This window comes from Lissotriton vulgaris, chromosome 7, assembly GCF_964263255.1.
Source record: "Lissotriton vulgaris chromosome 7, aLisVul1.2, whole genome shotgun sequence".
Taxonomy (NCBI): Eukaryota; Metazoa; Chordata; class Amphibia; order Caudata; family Salamandridae; genus Lissotriton; species Lissotriton vulgaris.
In genome coordinates, this window is record NC_141695.1 from 515404114 (window position 1) to 515410241 (window position 6128).

Consider the following 6128-nt stretch of genomic DNA (forward strand, 5'->3'; position numbering starts at 1 on the left):
GGGTGCAGGCCTGAGAACACTGCCTGCATTCAAAATGGCCCCCTCCATCACAGCACATGGCCAGGGCCTGGAGCAGCACTCAAAATGGCCCCCAACCACATGGCCTGTCCACAACAGGCCAAAAAAACGAAAATCACAGAAAAATCAGCACAATCCCATGCCATCCAGCCCCTCCATGATGTTTAAATTCAAGACAACCCACAGAAAGACTAGGCCCATGCACCACTCACTACCCCTGGGCATAATGGATGAAAGCTAGGCAAAATGGGCGCAGGCCTGAGAACACTGCCTGCATTCAAAATGGCCCCCTCCATCACAGCACATGGCCAGGGCCTGTAGCAGCACTCAAAATGGCCCCCAACCACATGGCCTGTCCACAACAGGCCAAAAAAAGAAAATCACAGCAAAATCAGCACAATCCCATGCCATCCAGCCCCTCCATGATGTTTAAATTCAAGACAACCCACAGAAAGACTAGGCCCATGCACCACTCACTACCCAGGGTGAAAAGGCCACAACAGGCCAAAAAAACGAAAATCACAGAAAAATCAGCACAATCCCAAGACATCCAGCCCCTCCATGATGTTTAAATTCAAAACACCCCACAGAAAGACTAGGCCCATGCACCACTCACTACCCCTGGGCATAATGGATGAAATCTAGGCAAAATGGGTGCAGGCCTGAGAACACTGCCTGCATTCAAAATGGCCCCCTCCATCACAGCACATGGCCAGGGCCTGTAGCAGCACTCAAAATGGCCCCCAACCACATGGCCTGTCCACAACAGGCCAAAAAAACGAAAATCACAGAAAAATCAGCACAATCCCATGCCATCCAGCCCCTCCATGATGTTTAAATTCAAGACAACCCACAGAAAGACTAGGCACATGCACCACTCACTACCCCTGGGCATAATGGATGAAAGCTAGGCAAAATGGGTGCAGGCCTGAGAACACTGCCTGCATCAAAATGGCCCCCTCCATCACAGCACATGGCCAGGGCCTGTAGCAGCACTCAAAATGGCCCCCAACCACATGGCCTGTCCACAACAGGCCAAAAAAACGAAAATCACAGAAAAATCAGCACAATCCCATGCCATCCAGCCCCTCCATGATGTTTAAATTCAAGACAACCCACAGAAAGACTAGGCCCATGCACCACTCACTACCCAGGGTGAAAAGGCCACAACAGGCCGAAAAAACGAAAATCACAGAAAAATCAGCACAATCCCATGCCATCCAGCCTCTCCATGATGTTTAAATTGAAGACAACCCACAGAAAAACTAGGCCCATGCACCACTCACTACCCAGGGTGAAAAGGCCACAACAGGCCAAAAAAACAAAAATCACAGAAAAATCAGCACAATCCCATGCCATCCAGCCCCTCCATGATGTTTAAATTCAAAACACCCCACAGAAAGACTCAGTGCACCCACCACCGAGTACCCCTGGGCAAAAGGCCCCAAAACAGCCCAAAAAATCGAAAATTCCAAAATTGTAGTTGCAGCAACTGTAATGCCCCAAACAAACTTACTTGTGAAATTTCTAATCCAAAAGTGATCCAAAGAAAGTCAAAAAGGCCTCAAATCCAAATATCCAGCAGCATCCACAAAAAGTAATCCTTCCAGCTCCAGATCCAAATGAAAAGTGACCAGGAGATGGACAAAGCACTGGGAGGAGCCTGCTGGACAGGAACAGGAAGTTGAAGACTGTGGGGCACTTCCTTCCTCCCACCCCCCCTCCCCAAAATGGACTCCTCGCAAAAAAAGTGCAGGCAAATGTCAACCTGAGGAGTTATTCAGATAAAAATCATCATTTCCAGAAGGTTTATGCTGCTTGCTGGTGGATTTCCTGTGCAGAATTGCAAATTTTATATTTTCGCGAGTGCGAGATTGTTGCTGCTCGCCGCATCTCCAAGCTCGCAATTGCGGAGTCCTGCGATACGGGATCACGGCGTACTCGCGTTGACAAACTCTCGCTGTGCAAGTTGGCAAGCCGCGATTACGTAATCGCGCTCGCCAAATTCTCGCGGGATCCCGCAGCAAGATCCAAATTGGGCAGCACTCGCAAAATATCAAGAAAAACAACTCGGCAAACGCTGAATGACGGTAAGTAAACGCCGCGCGCCGCAAAATTGTATCACCAAGAAAAAAAAATCCGCTGCGTGCGAATTTGCGGATTTTGCGGGAAATTTGCGAATCTCGCGGATTGCGAATTTACCGAAAATCCGCAAGATCCGCGAGCGGAACGGATTTTACGCCCATACTTAGTAGATTCCCAAATTCCTTGCCATCTGGGTTGGTTTGGGGGGGGGGGCACCAAGAATGTTGGGCCACCATGTATCATCCCAGAGTTGTTGGGAACCGCCGAACAGTAAAATCTCCGATTTATCGGCATTTAATTTCAGGCAGTGATTATGCATCCATCTGGATAGTTCAGAAAGGCAGTTGAGTAGTCTATTTTTGGGATCTTCTTCCCCATCTAAGGCAATCATTAGTTGTGTATCATCGGCGTATGAGCAGATGTTAACGCCCCACTTTTTACCGATCGTGGCCAGTGATGATACATAAACATTAAATAATGTTGGACTTAATGATGCCCTCTGTGGTACACCATACTTGATCTTACAGGGTGTAGAGGTGAAGCTGCCTAATCGGACAGATTGTGATCTGTCTGTTAAAAAAGAATTCAGCCAGGTTGGACTTAATGATGCCCTCTGTGGTACACCATACTTGATCTTACAGGGTGTAGAGGTGAAGCTGCCTAATCGGACAGATTGTGATCTGTCTGTTAAAAAAGAATTCAGCCAGGTCAGGGCTTTTCCCTGCAGTCCTTTTGCAGCTAACATTTGCATCAGGAGGTTATGAGATACGGTATCAAAAGCCGCTGATAAATCTAACAATATCAGGGCCACCGTTTTACCTTCATCAACCTGGCTTCTGATGTCATCCAGTACTGCCAATAAAGTTGTTTCTGTACTGTTGTTCGACCTGAAGCCCGTCTGCGAGACGTCGAGCAGGTCATTGATTTCCAGATAGTTTGATAACTGTTTGTTCACTAATTTTTCCAATGCCTTTGAAAGGTATGGCAATTGTGAGATGGGCCGATAGTTGGCAGGGTTGTTTATGTCCGTACCAGCTTTTTTAAGTAAGGGAGTCACTACTGCTGTCTTCCAGATAGCTGGATATTCGGCTTGGTCCAATGACTGATTTAATGCTTGCTTCACTATTGGACCAATTGAGGGGATTAGTTGTCGAAAGATGAAATGTGGGCATGGGTCCGATGGTGAGCCCGATTTAATTTCCGACATGACTTTATTTACTTCTTCCTCTGAAAAAGGGCCAAAGGAAGAGCAGGTGGCCGGCGGGGGAAGCTCTGCGTTAATATGGTGCTCGGTCAATTCCTGGTCATTACTGGTGAAGGATGAATAGATTGTATCTATTTTATCAAAGAAATAACTGCTGATTTTGTCACATCCCTCCTGTGAGGGTGGCAGATGTGTTGTAAGACTAGTGGGGTTGCACAGTTCTTTAACTATTCTAAAAAGTTCTTTAGAGGAATGTTTGTGTTCTAATATTTGTTGAGAAAAGTGATCTTTTTTTGCCTTTCGAATAGCTGCGTTGTAGGATTTCAGTTCTTTTTTGTAAATGGATCTATCAATCATGGTTTTACTTAGTCTCCATTTGTGTTCCAGCGTAGTACATTTTCTTTTGAGTATCTTGAGATCTGGACCATACCATTTTTCTGACATCGTTCGCCTAGTTGTACTTTTAGTGGAGTTTATAGAGCAATGTTCAAGTGCTTCACCGATGCTTTTCTGTAATTGGTGTATTTCTTGTTCAGTGGAGGAGCCTAAATTAGTGTGGTGAAAATTCTGTTGAAACTTCTCCAATGAGAATTTGCTCCAGTTTTTGGTTGTAACTGGTTTCTGTGTCATTGGTCTCACTTTATTTATTGGTAGTCTAATATTAAAATCTATTCTATAGTGATCGGTCCACGTAAGAGGCGTAATATTATTAATAGTAGTGGTCTCGATATTTGTAAATATCAGCTCCAGTCTGTGTCCGGCTCTGTGTGTGTCCTGGTTGACTAGTTGTGTTAGTTGTAGGATTTGCATATTATCTGCAAGGTGCCTGGTAAGCGGATTATTATTTGACTCAAAATGTACATTAAAGTTTCCTAATACTAAGATGTTTTTGTGCTTTAAACAGGTGGGAAAAATCTGAGAGAGGAGTTGAGTACTAAATTCAGCTGAGCTCCCTGGAGGGTTATAAATGATAGCTCCTCCCATCAGTAGATAGGAACCTAAGGAGATTGAATAAATCATTACTTCATGTTTGCTATCCTGTTTGGGGGCTTCTTGAATGCAAGTAAACTTCTCTTTAAATAGCAAGGCTACCCCTCCACCCTTCTTTTTGGGTCTGTTAAGGTTTAAAATCTTATACCTTATAGGAAGTGCAGTTGCGATGTCTGGAGTACTGTGGGTGTCAAGCCAGGTCTCCGTAAGGAACACTAGATCCGGTTGCAGTTGGTATAGAGTGTCCCAGAGTTCAATTGAATGTTTGGGGAGTGATCTTTTATTCAAATAGATACAGGATATCTTGAGATTAGTGGTGTTTCTTAATGTAGGATCATCTTTGGATTTATTGACCCATCTACATGTCTGGCAGCCAAAAGATCCCATGATGTTGGTAGGCTCTACTGTAGCACATGGAGGATGGCCCTGCGGGGGTTTAGTATTAAGTAGCATAAGTTTGTCTTTTGAGTAAGTCAGTCTCGGTGTGTCTGGCCTGTCCTTAGTTAGTGAGGCAGAGTTTCCAGTCCCTAGTCCCGTGCAGGCGCGGACGGGCGCAGACGGGCTAGTCTTTGGCGCGTCTTCGGCGCGCCGTCGACGCGCCCGCTGCGCTCGTCCGCTGCGCTGCCTGCGAAAGCTGTTCATTTGTAACCGTAGAGGTGGGAGGGGCCGAGCACAGTGCCGCTCGCCTGCTCCTCACCAAGATGTTGGTTTTAGATTTTAATCCCCGGCAGCACCAAGTCGGCTGAGGTAGGGCGGACAGGGTTCGTGGGGCGGGGCGGGGACAAAGGGGGGAGTGAAATGTAATAAGCGAGCGATTCGCTAGGTTTCCTTAAGTTGCTATTACGCTTTTAAAATTAAATCTTTAAAAGCAAAGTGCTAAATAAACATACAAAACACTTTTAAAATGTAAATCTTTTTAAAAAGTGATCAGCAATACGATTTCTTTCACTCACTCGAGCAGCAGTCCCGGCTTCCGCCTCAGGACTTCAACAGTCATATGCACACTATCAATCGGTGCATGCGCTTCTAATTGCCGTTTTTAAAGACTCCGAGGTGGGAGGGGCTGAGCACAGTGCCGCTCGTCTGCTACTCACCAAGATGTTGGTTTTAGATTTTAATCCCCGGCAGCACCAAGTCGGCTGAGGTAGGGCGGACAGGGTTCGTGGGGCGGGGCGGGGACAAAGGGGGGAGTGAAATGTAATAAGCGAGCGATTCGCTAGGTTTCCTTAAGTTGCTATTACGCTTTTAAAATTGTATCTTTAAAAGCAAAATGCTAAATAAACATACAAAACACTTTTAAAATGTAAATCTTTTTAAAAAGTGATCAGCAATACGATTTCTTTCACTCACTCGAGCAGCAGTCCCGGCTTCCGCCTCAGGGCTTCAACAGTCATATGCACACTATCAATCGGTGCATGCGCTTCTAATTGCCGTTTTTAAAGACTCCGAGGTGGGAGGGGCCGAGCACAGTGCCGCTCGCCTGCTCCTCACCAAGATGTTGGTTTTAGATTTTAATCCCCGGCAGCACCAAGTCGGCTGAGGTAGGGCGGACAGGGTTCGTGGGGCGGGGCGGGGACAAAGGGGGGAGTGAAATGTAATAAGCGAGCGATTCGCTAGGTTTCCTTAAGTTGCTATTACGTTTTTAAAATTGAATCTTTAAAAGCAAAGTGCTAAATAAACATACAAAACACTTTTAAAATGTAAATCTTTTTAAAAAGATACCTTATATACCCTCTTCCAGATGACTGGGCCAGCGCACTCTGTGTCTAGATTTTACCACGCTGTCTCACTAGAATGCCTGAGCACACAACGAATATAGCATGCTACTACC